At 40.3% G+C, this 21,910-nt stretch overlaps 1 protein-coding gene and 1 long non-coding RNA gene across 8 annotated transcripts in view; one reads left to right on the top strand and one right to left on the bottom strand.

Moving 5' to 3' along the window:
* The window catches only part of SLC20A2 (solute carrier family 20 member 2), a 97,458-nt gene that overhangs the window by 16,750 nt on the left and 58,798 nt on the right, over window positions 1-21,910 (top strand). Inside the window, exon 1 of one of the 7 annotated variants that reach the window (XM_079949574.1) lies at window positions 10,324-10,640. The exons of the other annotated variants lie outside the window; for them this stretch is intronic. The gene's annotated coding sequence lies outside the window, so the exon portion shown is untranslated. Of the gene's footprint in view, window positions 1-10,323; window positions 10,641-21,910 lie in introns of those variants that run through there. 7 annotated transcript variants of the gene reach the window in all.
* Window positions 10,558-20,391, bottom strand: LOC307201125. Its single transcript, XR_013832564.1, has 3 exons — window positions 19,911-20,391; window positions 18,923-18,999; window positions 10,558-10,681 (listed from the first exon to the last, which is right to left on the bottom strand). It is a non-coding gene; the product is annotated as an uncharacterized lncRNA (long non-coding RNA).

Genomic DNA, 21,910 nt, shown 5'->3' with positions numbered 1-21,910 from the left:
TATATGTCACTCTTACACTTAGAAAAGAGGCTGTGTTTGATGCTAGTGAGAGTGGGACTATTTTCCTTCATCTTTTTCCATGGCATAGAAATAGTATGTATACTAGAGTTCATGTCCCTCAGTGGGTTTGCATTTAATAATTGTCTTCAACATGACTCACTTCCAAACTTACTGATCCTCTTATTTGAAAGGTGGGGCATGTGATACCTTTGGGAAGAATACATCAAATAAGAAGCTGTATTTTGGATTGTATGGAGCTTAACATATGCAAAAAAAAAAAAAAAAAATTCCTGTCACAGGAATCGGAGGGAACATATTTTTTAAATGGCACTAGGGAGACTTCCAGAGAAAACAGGTGGCTATTTAAGTGAGCCAAATAAAGTCTGACTTCTTGAACCATTTTTGTGTTGTCTTTTAAAATAACAATAACACTAATAATTTTATTATTTGTAAGTCGCCCATCTGATGGGGTTGCCCCAGCCACTATGGTGGCTCCCAGCAGAATAGTAAAAACACGATAAAACATCAGACATTAAATACTTCCCTAAAACCGTCTGTACTAGGCAAATGCTTCTTTGGAGTTCTGAGTTGAAACTACAGTGGTGCCTCGCAAGACGAAATTAATCCGTTCCGCGAGTCTCTTCGTCTAGCGGTTTTTTCGTCTTGCGAAGCACGGCTATTAATGGCTTAGCGGCTTTAAGAAAAAGGAAACAAACTCGCAAGAACTCGCAAGACGTTTCATCTTGCGAAGCAAGCCCATAGGGAAATTCGTCTTGCGGAACGACTCAAAAAACGGAAAACTCTTTCGTCTTGCGCGTTTTTCATCTTGCGAGGCATTCGTCTTGCGAGGTACCACTGTACTATGAAGTGTTTTGAACCTCCATTAAGAGGCTTTGCTAGTTATTCATCAGTGTTCAGTAAAACACTCATTTTGAGCCTTGCTTCTGTGTTTTGAGTTTTTTTCATGGCAGAATAGATTCTTTGCTGAAAACTGAACAAAAGTGCCAAGTGTAGGCAAATGCCCAAACAACCTATGAACACTCCAAAAGCTATGCATTTATATTATAGGAATGCATGTTCCTAGGGATAGTCACCTGAAAAAATTTAATTACAACCTTGAACTGGCCCAACTTGACTAATAATGTCCACTTACCATGTTGCTGGTTCCTAAATATGTATAGTTTTAGAAATGGGGAACTTCACCCCACTTTATCCCGCATATAAGATGGGTACTCAAAACATGCATTGAATTCGTCATACTATGGCCAGAATGATCAAACTTACACACATTTTAGGAAAGGAAGGAAAACAACAAAATTGGTCATGATTAACTGCTTTAGGGACACGGGTCGCGCTGTGGGTTAAACCACAGAGTCTAGGACTTGCCGATCAGAAGGTCAGTGGTTCGAATCCCTGTGACGGGGTGAGCTCCCATTGCTTGGTCCCTGCTCCTGCCAACCTAGCAGTTCGAAAGCCCATCAAAGTGCAAGTAGATAAATAGGTACCACTCCAGCGGGAAGGAAAGCGGCGTTTCTGTGTGCTGCTGTGGTTCGCCAGAAGCGGCTTAGTCATGCTGGCCACATGACCCGGAATCTGTATGCCGGCTCCCTCGGCCAATAAAGCGAGATGAGCGCCGCAACCCCAGAGTCGGTCACGACTGGACCTAATGGTCAGGGGTCCCTTTACCTTTTAACTGTGCTTTGGTAGCCCCTATGGTTTTCCCAGTAGTGATGTATGGAAGTGAGAGCTGAACCATAAAGAAGGCTGATCGCCGAAGAATTGATGCTTTTGAATTATGGTGCTGGAGGAGACTCTTGAGAGTCCCATGGACTGCAAGAAGATCAAACCTCTCCATTCTGAAGGAAATCAGCCCTGAGTGCTCACTGGAAGGACAGATCCTGAAGCTGAGGCTCCAATACTTTGGCCACCTCATGAGAAGAGAAGACTCCCTGGAAAAGACCCTGATGTTGGGAAAGATGGAGGGCACAAGGAGAAGGGGGCGACAGAGGACGAGATGGTTGGATAGTGTTTTCGAGGTTACCAGCATGAGTCTGACCAAGCTGCGGGGGGCAGTGGAGGACAGGAGTGCCTGGCGTTCTCTGGTCCATGGGGTCACGAAGAGTCGGACACGACTAAACGACTAAACAACAACAACAAAGGCTAAACAATTGCAATTAGTTGACTCTCAACTTGTGCAGGGGTTATGTTCCAGGATAGCACGTAAAGCTATTATTCCGTGTGGCCAATACAACCATTTAAAAACTAAAAAGCACAGCTCAGCACTTACTTACTACTTTCTTACTACAGACTCGACCTGCACTCTCCCAGGGTGAGTGTAATGGTGGGTGGGTTTGCCAGTGGTTTACCCCTGCACTACCGCCCCATTTTTAAAATTTTATTTATTTATTTATTTTCATGTTTTCAGCCAAGCGAGTAAAGATGTGATAGCACAATTTGTGAGTCTACCATATTTGTATTTGGAATTACCTTTTGAACTTTATTCAGGAACCTGCAAGGCTGGGTAAATACGACACACCAGTTTAGCATGGTGCACAAATTGGGCCAATGCATGTCAAGGTTTTTGAACACTTTCAGTATAAAGACAACATATAAATACTGTGTTTTGTTGGTCACACTAAGCTACCTAGTGGGCATCCATTGAAGTTGTGCCATGATCCCTCCATTATTTCTTAGTGCCTCCGGTTACAATCTCTGCAGTCTACGTTTGTAACATAATGATGGGAAGAGAATAAAATGCTACAGGGTCATAGTGCTGATTGAAATGTCACCTGTGTCATCCCGAAAATAGAGATTGCAATGGCTTTTGACTGTGAGTGTAGGGTGTCAGTTCTGAGTTCCTGTGTAAGAAGGATGCATGGTGTTGTGTAAGGGTTCCATGTGATGTTATTTATAGAACTTGTCTCAGATGTCTTTTCATGGATAAATCAGCTGTCAAGAACTTTATACAGCTTATAGCAACAAGCGTAAGAATCCTGCACTACTTGGTCTGGTAAGCTATATGTAATTTACAAAGCACAAATATTTGGCTTTTTTTGTTTTGTTTTCCCCAATTAAAAGTGTATGTTTTAAGTCTACACATTGTTTACTCTAAAGCAGTTGCTGCTGATTTCCTGCACATTTCCAAAGGAAAGAACTTCAAGGTTAGTAAGACATATGTGCAGAGAAACCATGCAAAAATTTCAGACCCACCACCTTATCATATCTAAGCATGTGTTCATGTTGGATTTAGCTGTTAAGGAAAGGAGATACCTAACTATGCATTTTGGTACCATTGCGTTATCAATTGTTGAGGCTAAACTTAAAATAAGCGGAGAAAGCTGTAAATATCACCCATTTACAGGCTTAAATGTAGCAATTTTGAAATAGGGATTTCTAGAGAGCTAGCAGCAGGCAGCAAAAGACCCAGAATGAAATAACTTCATTGGTTCCGAATACGTTTCCAAGTCAGGGTGGATAAAAATAAAGGATTTTTAAAAAATTTAAATAGATTTTTTTAAAAAAAAATTAAGTTGGATTTTTAAAATAAAATGCTTTTGGAGGAAAAATCTTTCTAAAGATAGTTTTCCATTTAAGTTACATTGTAGTCCAAAGGCTATTCATCAGGAAATAAGGGTTTGTTTTAAGTTTTTCATGTGTCCTAAAACTCAGTCTAAGTGGGTTTTCTTTTAAACCCGTTTAACCACATCAGTTAACAAACATGGATACATATGCTCTAATGTTACTGTTTCAGTTAAGTAAATTGTTTAAATTGTTATTAAGGAAATGATTATTTTTCTCCTTCCAATAAAGTACAGCAGAAAAGTTGTCCAAATATAAACAGTTAACTTATTAAACGTCACAATAATTTCATAATTATCTGTCTATGTATTTCTAATAGTATAACCAAATCAGTAATTTTTGATATAACTGTGAAAATTACTCTGAAAATTTATTATTCCAAAAACGAAACCTTCATCTGCTTGTAAATATTAAGATTATTCCAGCAAAAATGAGTCTGTTAAAAAAAAAAGGTTTAAATCAAGTCTTACTGACTAGTGATTTAAATCAAGTCTTACTGACTAGTGATTTAAATTGTGATTTAAATTGATTTGATTTAAATCAAATCCACCCTGTTCCAAGTTATTCAGAGTGCTGTTCTGAATGTTCAAAACCCTTTGTGGTTTAAGGATCCAGGTATTAGAACTACCTTCTCCTGTTTCAATCTGTCTGTCCCCTGAAATTGTTGTCTGAGGCCTTTCTCTGGGTGCCCCGTACCGTCTGAAGTGTGGGGTGGTGACCTCACTTTTGGAGTGCCCTTCCTCAAGAAGGTCTGCCTAGAGGTCTTGTTACTATCATTTAGCCACCATGCAAAAACGTTTCTGTTTTCCCAGGAGTTTAAGAACTGGTAATGTAAACCTTTCTAACTTGGAGTAATTTGATTTTTCAGCCTATTGGACTATTGCTGCTTTAGTTTATTTTCTTTCTCTCTCTTAGTTTATATGCTTTTTATTTGTTTTAAAATTGTATTTTTGTTTCTTACTATTCTGTTGGCTACCTTGGGGGGAAAAAGATATGTTGCAGGTGTGATATATAAATTATGTAAACAATTTTCCTACATGGTACAAATATCACAAGAAAAATTCAAAACTTTTATTTTAGTATCTTATGTGAAAACTGTCTTAACATTTATCTTGGGCTGAGTCATATTAAGTAGAAACAATACCTATTTGAGCTAATGTTCTTTGGGACCAATTCAGATCCATGTCTAGTTATTTGATAAATTTATTTCAAATAAAAGCCTATTTTGCTAGCACAGTGTGTTGGTGTAATTTTATCTTGGGGTGAGGGTCCAAGGCTAAAATGGTATCTCTGTTCAGCCATCACAGTGCCAGATGGACAAAGCATAGTAAAATGCCTGCCTTTACCATTAGGTTTCTGTCTTTATAACTGAATGAACAAATGGAAATAGAGTTTGTTTGTAGTTACACTGCAAAACAAGACCGCGGTGGTTAAGAGTAAGTAATTGATCCTTGACCCTCTAGTTTTATTATCATCAAAGACCAAACCAAAATAAGGGAACATGCCAAACCACCCTGAATTCAAAAGCAGCTTCTATTTATTTTTCTTGTTATGAGACAGCTGTCTGTTTCTTTAAGGTTTTGCTCTTTACAATCTTTATTTATTTATTTAACTAAATCCTCCCCCCCCCCCCCGCTCTTCAGTGGGCGAGGGACCCTCCCAGACAGTTCATGCCCTTAAGGCTTATCATTTGAAAGGCATGACACCAAAGGAAAAGAGATTGGGAGGAAGGAGTGGGGAAAGCACATTGGGACACTAGTTCTTAGTCACATAATTTCCATAATGACCAGTTGGACTGGGGAAAGTTCAAGGAGAGGAGGAGCCAAGTGTTGCTGATCTCACAGCTAAGCGGCTGATGAGACCCTGCAGTTCCAACTCTGCCTCTAACCTGTTGGAATGGCTATAGAAAGCTATGTAATGTGATACTAGTTGTGAACTGAGGAGGACTCTGCGCTCTTGTATTTTGGCACATCATTGAATACTGCAGGCTTAAAGAAAGACAACCTGATAGTGGATCAAAATGTGGTTGTTTTATATTGAAGATTCTTAACCAAATTGTAGTCACTTAATTTCACTGCATGCAGTGCTAACCATCCAGAGAGCTGGTTCCCTGTAGTTCTCCATTGCAAGGGAACCATTCCAATGTCATCCATTCCTCTGCATGTAATATTCTAAGTGTCAGCAAGTGGTTGCCATAACGTAAGCTCTTAAAGATGCCTCCTAAAATTACCTTCAACTACATTCTGTAGTTGTCATATAGCTTGATTTGTTTTCTTCCTTAGCATGCACGAAAGTTCTGCTGAGTTAGGAGGACATTCTTCAGCAACTTTGGGAAGGGGTAAAATCGACCGTAATTCTGTTCATAGAAACTCTGAGAACAAAAACTCGGGCTGGGAAGCTATACATGTGCACAGTTATGTGGGGTTCACTGTATTTCCCCCTTAAAATGTCAAAAGATTGATGCAAGACTCAAAGACAAGAACCACCCTTCTTTCTGGTGATGTTTCCTGTTTTGCTTCTTGAGATACAGGTATCATGAAGGGGAGCACCTCTGGAACAAGTTGGAATGGAGAAGCACAAAATCAAGAAGCTGATTCAAGCGGTCATTAAACGCACTGGATGTTTTGGGGATCACACTCTGAGAGGAAATCGGCAAAGTGGAGACATATAACTCCAGTTATTGAGCAGGGACATCAGAATCTGTAACACACTGCACTTTTTAAAGTTGACTCTTCATCTCTTATAAATGGTGGCATTTTCCTTTGCTCTCTGGAAATTCCATTTATGCCTTCTGCACCGTTGTGTGTTATCTGCCATTGCTTCAGGAAAAAAACAGCTGTTACTCTTGTACCTTGGACAACTTGGTCAATGCAGTTTGCAAATCTCATTTTTATGAACATGCAAAATCCAGAGAAATCAATGCATCCCAAGTACAGATGGAATATGGACTTGTGCACATATAGAGCATGTTGTGATCCAAATGATTAAATATACACCAAGAGTTGACAGAATAGCCAATTGGCAATATTTTGCAAATGCAGTGCATGTCTTCAGAAACAGGTTTCATCCAAAATTCTATGGTGCATTTTAAACACTAGGAAAATGACATTCATAAACTGAATGTCACTGAATGTCACTGAATGACCCCCCGCCTCTTATTTAAAAAGCTTGAAGGTAGTGAGTGCTCTCCATTGACTGCAACTTTGGATGGTGCCTTTTTTACACTGAACTAAAGGAGCAACAGCTTATGTTGTTGGGGATATCCAAACGATAAGTTTACCAACGTATAGGAAAAATTAAGGTTCTGTTGGAAGCTGAGAGTCATGCAAGGTTTGTTACACATACAAGCCTCCGTAATCTCTTAATGCTCTGATCTAATGGCATTTTTGTGAAAGAAAGTTCTGTATTTCTTTGGAACTTTGAAGTGATGTGGCTTTAATGAATTCTATAGAACTGAAATTGTATACTGGTATCTGATCACTGACTCACTTGGTCTCTGCTGAATGTACCTGCTTCCAATGTAGGTTGTTGCAGTGACTCTGGAAAATGTAGTTGTGGTTTTTATAAATGTAGTAGGATCCCAGAATAGACGAGTCTGCCATAGGGATAACAGCTGGATGCCATGGGACCAAATCTAGTCCTCTGAATTCCAGTACCTGAAACCCTAGTTGTCAACCCAGCATGAAGAGATATATTCCCCGGCTCAGTCAGTGGGCACTTCACTACTGTAATGTGTGTGGGGGGGGAGAGGGTCAACGGTTTGGCCAACCATCCTCTCCTCAAAGATGCACTCCTATAAGTTGATAGGTAACTTAGGGTATGGCTTTAAGCAGAGTGGCAGGATTCCTGCTGAAGGGTGCTGGGGCCACATTTTAAATTATTGCACCACAAAACCCTGTTATCCCACCTCCACCACTACCTCAGATGTTCTTATATATATTTCCAAAATTTACACACTGTTTGTTGAGTCATTCCTCATTATACTACCTTGAATATTTTTTCTACAAAAGCACAATAATAACAGAATATTTCTGATGTGAAAATGTATTGTGTAACACATGTTTATTTTAGGTATGTATTGAAATAAGTATGTATTTTCTGTAAATTTTGGTTGCTGTATTTGCTGTAGATTGGCATCAGTTTTTGAGTTCTACTTTTTGGCAGTTTCTGCCTTGAGAAACCTGTTTTATGCTGCATTAACAGAATATGCCTTCCTGATGTACTTTCCCACGTCTTGGGGTCTGATAATTACAAACTTCTGAAATATTTTCATTCCCTGTTTGCTCTTTGATAAAAACGTTTGTTTTTATTTTGCTGTACATGTAGTAATTTTAGGGATAAAACTAAACCTTGATATCTGTTGTCTGTGGGAACTTTTTAGAGTCTTCCCGCAATACTGCTATTAAAGGACTAAGTGGGTTCATGTGGCTGAAGTTTGTCTTGATTGGTTAGAATTAAACACATTCTTTTAAATCAAACAAATGTTCTTTTCTAGCAACATAGTCTCCTTTGATTGTTGGTTCTGTCACTGGATTTAATGACCAGATGGACGAGTTGAAGCTTGTGGGAATTTATAGCCTGAATAGGGCTTTCTCACTCTTTAAATGGGAGGATGATTTCATTTAGGGATTTAATGTTGGTAGTGGAAGGTTGAAAAATTGTTTTCAACTCTTGGCAGGCTGAAACCGAAGATCTGTAGAAGAGTATCGTAAACTGCACCTGTGTCAAAAATACCATTATTAATGCGCTGTCCTTCCAAGTGCTGGGTTGCAGCATTGCCAGAAGTTTGATGCGGAATCATCACTGCTGTTTCCTTGTCAAAGAGAGAGTATTTGTGTTATAATTCAGTCACAAAGGTGTGGCTCAGTACCACCTTGCAGCACTAACATATGATACTAGAGTCCATGCCTTAGCTGAGACTCTTGTGTGTCCTCCAGGATACAGTAGGGGGTTATTCCACCTTATGTTGCAGAATTTCATGTGGTGGTGCAGAGGAACGATACTGATACATGATAACTTGTAGACAGTTTGCAACCTGATTTAATTGTAAAAGAATCTGTAGAAGATATAATAGTCACAGACAGTCCTGGGGCAGGGAGAAGGAAAAAGGAAGCACAGCCACATGTGTGAGGATTCAGATCCTATGTTGTGGGTAGGGTTGCAAGTGTGTCTCAGGTCTTGAAGCCTGCTGCCTGAAAATACAGTGGTGCCTCGCAAGACGAAATTAATCCGTTCCGTGAGGCTCTTCGTATAGCGGTTTTTTCGTCTTGCGAAGCAAGCCCATTGACAGCTTAGCGGATTAGCGCTATTAGCGGTTTAGCAGCTTTTAGCGGATCAGCTGATAAGTGGCTTAGGGCTTAGGAAAAGGGGGGAAAAAGGGAAAAAACCCCGCAGGAACTAGCAAGACATTTTCGTCTTGCGAAGCAAGCCCATAGGGAAATTCGTTTTGCGAAGCGCCTCCAAAACGGAAAACCCTTTCGTCTAGCGGGTTTTCCGTCTTGCGAGGCGTTCGTCTTGCGGGGCACCACTGTAATTGTATCGGTTGTAGAGCTGAGCAGCAATACTATACAAATTCTCATGCACACACAAAAACTATGAATGTTGGTTTCGATTTTCTTAAGCAATATATTGGAGCGAGATATAAACATCCTAGAGAAGAGAAAACACTTTCCACATGCAGGAAGGTGTCTTTGGTTGGATACTAAAAGAACAAATGGGCTTTTTGTTGCTTTTGTTTCTGCTATAGATGTGCTCCAACTTGCAGTATGTGTGCTTTGGATTTATTATCCTAATTCTGTGTATAGAATGTGGTGCAGCAAGGAATGTAGTATTTTTTGCTAAAATATTCAGTTCAATTTTGATGCACTAATTGTGTTGAGTAGACCCTGGCCCATGAAAGTTTATGCTGCAAGCATATTTCTTGGGTTTTTTTTTTTTTTTTTTTTTGCTGTGAGAGACTAACATGGTTACCCCTCTGCTAATATGTACCTGATTATGATGCCAAGTTAACCCAGGAGCAATCAGTTTGTCTTGAAATGGCCACATGCTGCTTGTGAACGTCAAATGGTTAACCAAGATTTAAACTGGCATGATGTGTGTTAGGCCTACATATTCCCCATTTGCAATTTGAACTATGTCAGTTGTCATGTGCATTTTAATGGTATCATAATGGGATAAAATACTCTTATTTAATAAACAGCTCACTTAGATTTCCAAATCTAAAAATGAGTAAATGTGTTCACTCACTAGAATTTCCCTTTGTGCCCCAAAGCATTGAGACAGCTATGAAGCTCATGTAACTTTCATTTTATTTACCTATTATTACATTTTTTGCCCGCCTTTCCTCCAAGGAGCTCAAGGTGCCACATACAGTTCTCCCTTTCCACATTTTATCCTCACAACAACCCTGTGAGGTAGGTCTGGCAGAGTGACTGACTGTCCCAGGGTCACCCAGTGAGCCTCATGGCTATTGTATCACACTAGGGTTTGCCACCACTGTGACATAGCAAGAACTTTAAAGACAAAGGCAGGTTTTTTAAATAATCTGTGTTTGCATGTGCATTCTAAACATTTTCCTTTTATTAAATTAGAATAATTCTGACTGTTAAATGTAATGTTTGCAACCGCATGTCTGGACAAAATGTAAAAATGTGCATTTTCCTAGCCTTTTATTTTGTGCAATCCAATTCAAGCACTGAATTATTTTTTCATATGTAGTTTCAGTATGCAACACTTGCTAAATATTGCTGGTCTGTGTGAACTGATTTTTTTCTTCTTAAAGAAACCCTAAACGGAGAGGCATAATCAACTCTCCCTTTTGTATTCATGCTTTGTGGGGAGGAGGTGGGACGGATTGACAAGAGCTCTCTATAAATGAGCTTCATTTGGATTGGCTTAACTCAAGTAATCATGACGCTGCGCTGTGTTTCAGTAACCACCCTCAACAGAGTGTCCTGTTAAGAGGAGGCATGTTTTCACCTTGAGTAGAAACTCTTGGTTGATGCTTATGAGTGTTGCCTTGTTTTGCAGTTCTCTCGGGAGTTTTATCTGGAGCTCGCTCTGTAAGTTTTAGAACAGTTCACTTTGCTTGAGATCTCTGCTCCTGAGGTGTGAATATGATAGGGTATCTATTTTAGACATAAGGAATGCATTTGTGACTAGCAAGGCAGTTACTTGAAGAATTAACTTTGCTTCTCTTTGAAACAGCTTCAAAGCATTGAGTAAGTTTTTAATAATGGGTTTCCCCCCTCTTGATAAACTTTTATAGAATTTTTAAAAATCGTACATCTTCTATGGAAGTAGAAAAGAATGAGAGGCCGTTCTATGACAGTTTTCTGATTCATAATGGGGAGGACTCTCCCCTTTGTAAAAAGTACTTTATAGCATCTATTTTCAAGAAATAAATTGAGCTGAAAGGAGGCAGATAGGATCTTCTGTTTGGTTGAAAACTACCTTAACCTCAAGCATCACTGTCTTATTATTGGAAGTAAACTTTACTCTAGCAGAATACAAATATGTGTAGTACGTATCTGAAATATATAGTCTATAGTATGTGTAGTAAATTTGTTTGTACAGTAAATGAAATGGGTTTTATTCAGGGAAGATAGTTTTTACTGCCAGGTTTTTCCTAATAAATGATAGTCTTTCTGTAGCTGAAGGTAACAGACGCCAGCATGAGTTTTTGAAATGCAACATACCAGTGCTTGTCCTGCAAGATGGCTTGCAATTAAGCAAGCTATATAAGGATGTGTAGGGAAAGTTGGAATTGGTTGGTGAAGTAACCCTTTTATATAACTGATATTTATTAGGCATTATTTCCTTCCTGGCGTATAATCTTTCATCCTCCTTAGTCTTATTGCAAGCTTTGTGCATGTAATTTTAGAACCATGTAGGGATGTAATTTGCCTAGAACTATTTTAATTATCCTGCCTGCCATAACAGGGTCTGTTAAATTTTAAATACTTGTATGACTTTAACCTTAGGGAGGGGAAAAGCCATCTTATTCAACTTGTCTGTGCCTGGCATTACAAGCCAGATTTGATATTTTATTAAGTATTGTAGAATTAACTATGTTATGTAAGAGGGGTGTGTGTGTATGTGTATACACCACAAACAAACAAACAAAAAGAATTGCTTGTAAGTTGCTATGAAATAATCTGTTGAAAACTAAACCCCAAAACCCATGTTATTATCAATTAGAAACAAGCTTTGTCTTTGTGGCTCAATTTGATTGTTTTATAGGAAGCTCTATATGGTTGTGGTTAGTAGTTACAATCCTGCTGGGCTTCGTATTTTGAAGGGGAGGATGTGTGCAAATTTTGTAACATTTGCCTCTTTGCTATTAAGCAGCAAAAATGTTTTTCCATGGGTTTCTACATACCAATTTTAGATGGATTCCCATGGGTAAGGTGAGGTCCATATTAAGGAAAACAAATATTTGCTGGTTGGCAAATATTCCTCTGTCACTAGTCCATAATAGTCCATAATTCCTCTGTCACTAGTCCATAATAAACGCCCAAGTGATCTGTTGCCGCTTAGGTTTACATGGGGTAAAGTTCAGAGTTCTTTCAGGGCAAGTGCCTTCTGACCTATATTGTACGGGTTGAGTTGCATCTGAGTCTTTCTTAAATGCTGGCAAAGTACTGGCAGTAATTAATCTGCCACATGTAAACAAGCTCCGTAAGTCAGCAGGGTTTGCCCTGGATTCCATCACAGAGGAAATCTAAGGATAACCCATTAGAATTCCCTTTAAAGTTCCTTATTTCCATTTGTGTACGCTATTCTGCTGTTGGCTGGGAATAAATTGCAGTTTCCTTGGAGTTTGAACTTGGCTCTGCAAGTGTCCTGCTTGTCCCCTCACCTTTGTTTTCTGTGATAGCCTTCCCCTTGGATATAGTATTTGGCTGGGTAGAAGGGTATAAAGTGTTTTTACAAGTCTCTACTACAAATCTGCTTTTTGGGATTGGGAGTTTCACTGTACAATAAAGGGCCTACTCTACTTGGCTTCTGTTTGTAAAACCATCAAGGCTTGGCACCTGCTTAATATTTTCTGATTTTGGAGATTATTATTTATTTGAGTAGTGTTTTGAGTAGAGCGCTTTACAAAATATTAGCTTAGTCTCTGCCCAAAGATTTCTAATCTAACACAAACAGAAAGCAAACAGATTAGTTTGAACAGTATACAGAGCAAGCCGTTGCAATTGATGGAAACTCATCCTTTCCTTAATTCGGTAAATCTGCAAACTAGGGGGTGTTAAATCTGAACTAGGAGGTGGGATGGAATGACGGCACCAGCCGAAGACTACCCTTTCCATTGTCCTGCATAGCAATATATTGGCTGGAAAAAACCTGCAAATAATTTCCATAAAACCAAATTAAGTTTTCTATTTCATAAACTCTATTGAGGAACCCTGTTATTCAGTAGGCAAAGAGATTTTGTGCCTTTGTATGAGTGTGAAGAATAGTCCCCCTGAAAAAGATTTCACACAGCCTTTCAAATTATGTACTGTAGTGTCAGAATGAGATGTTGTTGATGTGAAGTTGGTATTTAAAGTGAAGAAATTTGGGACATTTATTGTAGTTTACTCTCAAGACTTCTGTCTTTTGTGAAGATATGCCTGGAACAACAACAACAACAACAACAACAACAACAACAACAACAACAACAACATTTTATAGCACGATCATAGTTCATTTTTAAGTAACAAGAGAGATCCCTGTAGTGAAAAGCTTTCAGTAAGAAATTTGAAGTGATAGATAACATTTGGAATCGGGTGGAGGAGAGGGTAAATGTGCTGAAGACTTTATGGATAATGTGGGCACTTAGAATGGGTTTGAAAGAAGACAGAAGGCATCATTTAGAAATTCAAGAAAGCCATTCTAGCGAAAAGGGGCAACAAGGGAGAAACTGTAGGCATCTAAGGATGTTTGGAGACCTTCAGATGGCTGAGGGTGGTGAAGGTGGAGGAGAAAAGGAAATTGTTTTGGGATGGGGGAAAAATGATTTTTAGTTATTGTAATAAATCAGAGTCAAAGACTAGAATACAAGAGCAAAGAGAATGGGATTAGGGGCATAGCTATGGAGGTTTTTGAAGCCAAGAATGAGGAGTTTATGCTGGGTTTGGAGCAAACATGGACCTGCTGAAGGCGCATCATGTGATCAGAACAATGAGTGAGCTAAATGGTTTTGGTGGCAAAGTTCTGGATAGAAGTGAAGAGGCTGAAGTGTGACCGTGGAAGACAAGATGAGAAGTTACTAGTGTGAGAACTAGAGTTTTTGTTGGGGGGTCAAAGAGAAAGGGGTTTATTTTTGCCCTTGTTGTAAAGTGACATGTTATGGTGCTGAGCTGAATGTGAATGCCAAAGGTGAGGGATGATAGTGGATAGTGATGCTGTTGGTGGTTATAGAAAATATATGAGGAGTGGAGGTCTTGGGAGGAAAGACGACGGAGGTTAATTCTCAACCCTCACTGTGTTTGACACCGTGATTAAATATTAAGCAGAAATAACAGACAGGTAGGCAGAGTTCTGAGAATAGAGGAGGGAGTTCTGATGTGGAGGTAGGTGTCATAAGCACATAGGTCTGGAGTGCTTATTTCAGACCAATGGCCACATTCTCATCTGGACAACTTTCCAGGAGTCACATGGCATTGGTGGGTGGCACCAAAGCCAAAAAGTGTAAATTTTAGCATTGTACCATAGGTTACTCTCTACCCACCATCCGGGCAACCAAGAAACACTGCCAAAATTCAAGGGCACATTTCAGCCAGGCAAAAACACTTAAGGGGTGTGCGAAGCAGGGCTGGTATGGGAAAATGGGTGTGGCTGAGAAAGAGGAGTGGCCTATGTAGAGTCTTGATGGTCAGACGGAGAGTGTGGTGGGTCACATTTGCTCCCTCCCACCTGAGGTTCCCCACCCCTGATATAGTTGATATTGAAAGTTTTGGTATGAGATGAGGTCACTAAGGGGAGAGTATATGCGGAGGTCACAACAGACCATGATGGAGAGGGGGAAAGCAAAGGAAGAGCTTCCCTTCCCTGTGGAAAAGTTGAATGAGCAATTGCGTCAACAGGAAGAGAAGCGGCTGAGGGGAGTCATGGAAACCTAGGGCATGAAGTGAGTCATGCAAGAGAGAACCATCAGTTGTTCCATAGGCTGCAAAGATAGTTGCCAGTGAGGAGATCATCAGTGAAGGGCTGATCTACAGGTATGCTGAGGGCAGAAGTCAGATGTTATGGGGTCAAGAGAAGCTGTGGTAGAGAGAGTTGTCAGTAGGTGTAAGTGATGCATCCCAGGAGTTTAGAGATAAAGAACACAAGAGAAGTTGAGCAGTAGCTGCAGAGGCAGGTTGGGTCAAGGGGGCGTCCTTTTTGGAGAGGGTGGAAAGTGTTAGTGTGTCTAAATGCACAAGGGAAGGAATGTGCTGATGAGATTGGGGGGGGGCAGAGAAAAGTGTCATATTTATTTATTTTATTAAATTTGTATACAGCCCTTCATCCGAAGATCTCAGGTAAGTTCACAGTGTATTTGATTGAGGAGGAATAATGGGAGAAGGTAGATAGAATCAAAGGGGAAGATAACAGTGGAATAATGAACTAGATGGGAGGAAAGAGAAAAGGATTCAGGGAAGTGTGGACTACAAGGAAAGAGAGTTAGATAGGGGGTTATTTTATTTTTATCAGGCAAACCCTTCAATGTGGAGGGAGGGCTTCAAAGGATGGAAGAGATGCTGAAGATTCCTAGAGTTGGTGTGGATCATAGCAGTACAGTGGTACCTCAGGTTACATACACTTCAGGTTATACACACCGCTAACCCAGAAATAGTGCTTCAGGTTAAGAACTTTGCTTCAGGATAAGAACCGAAATCGTGCTCCGGCGGCCCCATTAGCTAAAGTGGTGCTTCAGGTTAAGAACAGTTTCAGGTTAAGAACAGACCTCCGGAACGAATTAAGTACTTAACCCGAGGTACCGCTGTATTCTTGATGAGTCATATGGCAAGCAGAAAGGAGAGGATGACTTTTACAATGGCCAAAACTGCTCAGTTGTTCGATTCTCTCCCAGAGGCGTTCAGCTGCATAAGAGCAGGAACACTGGGCTTGAAGAGAGGCAAGAGGGCTGAGGATTAGAGGTGTGAATACTTCGTTAGTGGAGGAGTACAAATGAGCCAAGAGAGGGGAAACAGGCACAAGTTGGGTGAGTGGGTGAAAATTGCAGATTCTGAGGAGCAGATGGAAGAGGGCGAGGGCTAGATCTGAGAGGGCTCTGAATTAATAGACTGCAGGCTGGGGGGAAAGTAAGGATGGAAATGTGGTTTGGGAAGAGACTGTAACAGTGTTAAGGGTGCTGTGGTTAGACCGCGAATTCCACAGCTGAGGGATAGACTTGAGAACTGTTCTTGGTGATGACAAAGTAGCATTTTTAATGTGAAAATGTCCCAGAAAGAGACTGTGCAGTGGTGCCTCGCAAGACGAAATTAATCCGTTCCGTGAGGCTCTTTGTCTAGCGGTTTTTTCGTCTTGCGAAGCAAGCCCATTGACAGCTTAGCGGATTAGCGCTATTAGCGGTTTAGCGGCTTTTAGCGATCAGCTGTTAAGCGGCTTATCAGCGGATCAGCTGATAAGCGGCTTAGCGGCTTAGGAAAGGGGGGGGAAGGGGGAAACCCCCACAGGAACTCGCAAGACATTTTCGTCTTGCGAAGCAAGCCCATAGGGAAAATCGTTTTGCGACGCGCCTCCAAAACGGAAAACCCTTTTGTCTAGCGGGTTTTCTGTCTTGCGAGGCGTTCGTCTTGCGGGGCACCACTGTAAGTAGAAACTCAAATGCTTTGGTTTTGAAGTGTCGTGACTTTAGTGGCTGACCATAAACTCAAATGTTAGAAAACCTCATAGAAGTGAAAAAAAATGTCTACTTATCACAGTGCTGGCATCTGTTACAGTAATGCAAACACCAGATATTGTTTGCCAAATACCTGCTGATTAGCTGCAAAGCCTCACCTTGTGTTTCAGTATATTTCTTTGTGTAGAATATTTTGCCTCTTCTGAATTTTGGGTTGCCTTTGTTTTGAATATAATTCCTTGAGGCCCCCCCGCCCCCCCGCCAATAGTTGCCAAATTGTATGTCAAGTTCTGGCAATCATAACTGGCAAGCACAGAATAATTATGGCTTTTATGTTTTTTGATTTTTAGCAGGGTCTTATATTATTGCCTTTTTGAAAGCACTTGTGGTACTTCCTAAAACTACTGCAACAATTTACCGGTAAACTATCTAGCCATTTGGTCATTAGGTGAATGGTCACTTATTAAAGACTGTCCTCGCTTGGGAGCTGTAGCTGTAAGCAGTTTTCAGTGAAACTGTGAGCACACACTTGTGTAGTGAAGACGATAATTTGTTCCGTAAGCTTTTCCATTAAGGCAAATTCCCCTTGATACCATTGATTGATGTCAGATTAACTTCCATTCACAACTCAAGGAGAGTGTTCTCTGTGACATGGAAGTGAATTGTGTATGATTCAGGACTTTGCGTGGATGCAAGGCACTGTCAGTGGTGTAAACTTATGCTGACAATAGCCAAATAGGTTTTTAAAAAGGAGGATCAGGGGTGTGTGCCCTAGGCATGTTTTGTGACTGCCACAGGTCCAATTGTGTCAGTGGTGTAAACTTATGCTGACAATAGCCAAATAGGTTTTTAAAAAGGAGGATCAGGGGTGTGTGCCCTAGGCATGTTTTGTGACTGCCACAGGTCCAATTGTGACCACGTGGAGATCTCTGAATGCCAGGTTGGTGGCTGACGTCTGCATTTGGCTGGCCCCTCTAGCTTTCTTAAGCAGGTAAGCAGAAGAGCTTTTATTTATTGCATTTATATCTTACCTTTTTCTTCAAAGAGTAAATGGTTCACCTCAGTTAATCCCTACAGAGACCCTGTGAGGTAGATTAAGAGGCTGTGACTGGCTCAAGGTCACCCAGTGAACTTCATGACTGAGTAGGGATTTTAACCCTGATTTCCCAGGTCCTAGTCCAAAAATCTAACAACACAACACTGCCTTTCTAGAGTCCTTGTGCTATGAGGCAGCTATATGCATTAAGTAGGTAAATAAATATGGAGCAAGCCAAATGTCACTTAGAGAAGAATCTGAAGTAATTTCCTTGAAGCTTAAATTTGTTTTATTCTGGATTGTTTTATTATTTGATGTTTTAATGTGCTGTAAACCACTTTGAGGTTTTTTCTTTAAAATATTAATTGGCATAGAACGGAAATCAACAACAATAATAAAATCCACTGGAGAAAAATTGGCACCTAGATTTTTTTTTGTGGTGACCATAACCCAGGTTTACGGTGCCATTTGGCGATTAGCTTATATATCTGAGTTTCTAACACTGAATGTGTACCTCCACATGAATCCTTGGGCCACCTCAAACCATACATTCACACCCCCAGGAGAGTGTTTGTACATATTTTTGTAATTAATTGGTGTGTGCCCATTTACGTACTTGTCAGCCTTTTGCACTCAAAAGAAAGTATTGGGTTGGTCTTAAATTGATGCCATCTCATCCTGGATGTATGATTTGTGATAGGCCCAGGTTTACTGTGACTATGTGAGGTGCACACCCCAGGTCCTAATTCTTTTTGACATACTAGAGCTATGCAGTATTTTGCTCCCAAAGCATTGGACCAGACACAATTCACTCCTATCTCTTGGAGGTGAGGATATGTAATTTGGGTGGCTTAATGATTATTTTGGGGGTCACACCTCAATTCCTAATTCCTTTCTACATATTTTAACTATTGTTGATATAGTATAATATATTAGTTAGCATTATTGAAACATACCATAAATTTGACATAAGTTGTATGGATGTAGGTGCCATGGTTCTCAGTTCTGTAGGTCAGCAGCTATTTTGGAAAATGGCTCTCACAGACTTTTACCAACCTGCAGATGATGTCATCTCAATTGTTTTCATTGCAAACGATGTCTGCTGTGCCCTCCAAGTAGATACTGCTGCCAGTAATGATTTTCCTATAGAATTCAATTACAAGGACAACAGGAACACAGCAAAGTGTTTCACTTGAACTACCTTGAACCAGTTTCATTCGGCCTCTTCAGATTTGCTTACGATTTGATCTTGTTGGTGACTTTACCTCTGTCATACATCTCTTAATTCATTCTAATCCGAATCTTTGAACAGTTCCTCCTCTTGTGGATGATAGAAAAGCTGATGTTCAAGGACAAGAGCATGGTGCTCTCAATTTTTAAACTATGAACCCAGCAGTGAAATTTAGACTATGTAGCAATATTGCAGGTTGTGGGTTGAGAGAAATGGGAGAGATTGCCATTATCATACTTACTGTGATTGAGCCAGTTGTAAAGAAGAGTTGCATCAGTAGATAACTTGCATAAATTGCAGATGTCCCTATCAATGCAACTACAGGAAAAATATGAGTCATTGAATCAAAGTCTCTTGTAATACAGTATACCTAAGGGCACTCCAGATTCCCTTAAAAGATACTGAGAAGTCAATGCTGTTAAAGCAGTACAGTGGTGCCCCGCAAGACGAATGCCTCGCAAGACGAAAAACTCGCTAGACGAAAGAGTTTTCCGTCTTTTGAGGTGCTTCGCAAGACGAATTTCCCTATGGGCTTGCTTCGCAAGACGAAACGTCGGGCAAGTTCTTGCGAGTTTTTTCCCTCCCCCCCTTTTTCTAAGCTGCTAAGCCGCTAATAGCCGCTAAGCTGCTAATAGCGCTAATCCGCTAAGCTGCTAATAGCTGTGCTTCACAAGACGAAAAAACCGCAAGACGAAGAGACTCGCGGAACGGATTAATTTCGTCTTGTGAGGCACCACTGTATGTGGTTATAAATATGCTACTTGTAGATTGACTCAGTAGGCGCTCCCTTAGCCCTTGGACTAACCCAACACATATCTTCTAAAATCAAGCAAGCAGGATGATACCATTGCAGGTTGAGAAATTTTTAATTGAGTAGTTATCTGCAAATTGTTGTAGGCAATTTCAGATCTTGGCAGGAATTCTCTAAATATATCTTACTCAGGATTATTAAAGGTAGATCTTATGGAATGTAAGGTAAACGACCATTTGTACTGTGATTTTTGACCTCAGAGCAAAAACTTCATTTTTGAGCCATCATGACACAGGTTTTATTGGGTTGCTCTGAAGTATGTTTACCTCTTGTATTAATCAGAGGATACATATTAATTGTTGCTTAGCACTCATTATACCTTTGGTCTCTTTTTTTCTTCGTTACGTTACACGGTTCATCTTTGTGGCCCATATTGGAATTGAGCAAGTCGATTTATGGTTATGGAAATGGGTCTTACTGTGGATGCTTCCCTAGAAGGTAGGGTTGTTTACTGTACAGGCAGCTTACTCACTGGGAAACAAAAAGAATGTGCTCTGTTCATCAGTGTTCTGGAATTGAGAGCAGTAAACAATGCAGAGACGTACAGTTAACTGCAGGCAATTCCACCAGCAGATTATTACATTAGATCAAAGTGAATACTATACACCACAGTGCAGGGAAGTGATAGCAATTGATTGACGTGTCATCCTGAGGGAAGTGACTTTGTGACATCTGGTTGACCCATTCTGGTTCTTTTTTGTTAAGTCATCCTGGGGTGAAGTCTGTGCATTAGGAAGGATGTTTCTTCAGTGCATGTGTGTGCAACAGTGTTGTAACTTAGCAAGCCAGTTGAACCTTACTTTAACATGCCTAAATCCTGTCATTTGATCTGAATCCCAAGTACATTCTGTAGACATAATAATTCTAGAATATAACCACCATGGAGTTAATCAAGGTTCAAATCCACACTTGGCAATGAGCCCCTCTCTGTGTCCATCCTTACCTCACAAGAGGTGTTGGAGGAAGGGGGGTGGGATATAAATTAAGTAAACACATTTATAAATATGTCATCCATACCCAAGCATCCATTGTGCCTACTGAATGTGTTTCTTTTCTATCTCTCCATTGGGATGAACATATGTCTCCTGCACTTGCGTTACTGAGTAAAGATCAGCTGACTACTTAGCAAATCTTCTAACACTCTGGGTAACTTTGTCCCTAGCAGCTGAATACCATATTTTTTGCTCTATAAGACTCACTTTTTCCCTCCTAAAAAGTAAGGGGAAATGTGTGTGCGTCTTATGGAGCGAATGTAGGCTGCAAAGCTATCCCAGAAGCCAGAACAGCAAGAGGGATTGCTGCTTTCACTGCACAGCGATCCCTCTTGCTATTCTGGCTTCTGAGATTCAGAATATTTTTTGTTTTGTTTTCCTCTTCCAAAAACTAGGTGCGTCTTATGGTCTGGTGCGTCTTATAGGGCGAAAAATACGGTACACGACAGACATGAAAGAAACAGTGAAAAGTCTGTCTTATGACTGTTGCTACTCACACCAAGGTATCCTGCGCCATTCAGTAGGAATGCATTGCTGTATCAATAATATGCTTCAATAATTATGACTGCCCATATAGACAGTGTTAGCAACTGAGATATGAAAGGTAGGAGCCAAATGGTACCTTAAACCTAGGTTATGGGCGCAACAATGGAATGTCAAGGCATACTTTTTTATAACAAGAATACAAAGCTGAAAATGAATGAATGCAGCTAAAATATTATGTTCAATTTTTTACATGGTCTAGTCCTTCCCCTGCCCACTCCCCTAATATTTTCAGGAGGCTCTTCTCTCCATTCTTCTGAGAGTGGCTGAAAGTGGGGAGGCAGAAAAAGGTCCTCCTTTCCTTCCACTCTGCAGTTTTAATCTGAAATCTCAGGCGCAGTACTGTGCCCAGAGCTCAGAAACTGCTCGCGTTAATGGAATTCCCTTTCGCAAAATGCACCTGAAACAATGGGATTTTTGAATACTGCATATAGCATCTAATACATCTGAGGCACATGACCTATGCACAACACTTAGCTTATGTGTACAAAACAGCACAGAAATAGGGTAAGGAGGCAAAGTTTGTGAAGTAAAGGTAAAACAGAACACTTCTCATCTTATGCAGTAGTCTGGTAGCTGAGTGTTGTACTCAGAAGGCAGTGGCATGAATTTTAATGACCACTCTTTCCATCTTTTCCACTTAAAAATACTAGAAACATTGTGTACCTTGATGTACAAATGGTGTTCCTCTGTTGCAGCTTAGGAGCTGCTCAAAATTCTTTGTGAACATATGAAGCTGTCTTTTTCTGAGTCCAGCTAGCTTAGTACTGTTCATTGGGTGACAGTGGTCCTCCAGGACAAGAGATTATTATTATTATTAAATTTCTATGGCGCTGTGGTCTAAACCACTGAGCTTCTTGGGCTTGCTGATCAGAAGGTCAGC

The sequence above is a fragment of the Podarcis cretensis genome (assembly GCF_951804945.1).
Source record: "Podarcis cretensis genome assembly, chromosome: 13".
NCBI lineage: Eukaryota > Metazoa > Chordata > Lepidosauria > Squamata > Lacertidae > Podarcis > Podarcis cretensis.
The sequence above is the reverse complement of the archived record's forward strand: the minus strand, read 5'-3'. Positions and strand labels throughout refer to the sequence as shown.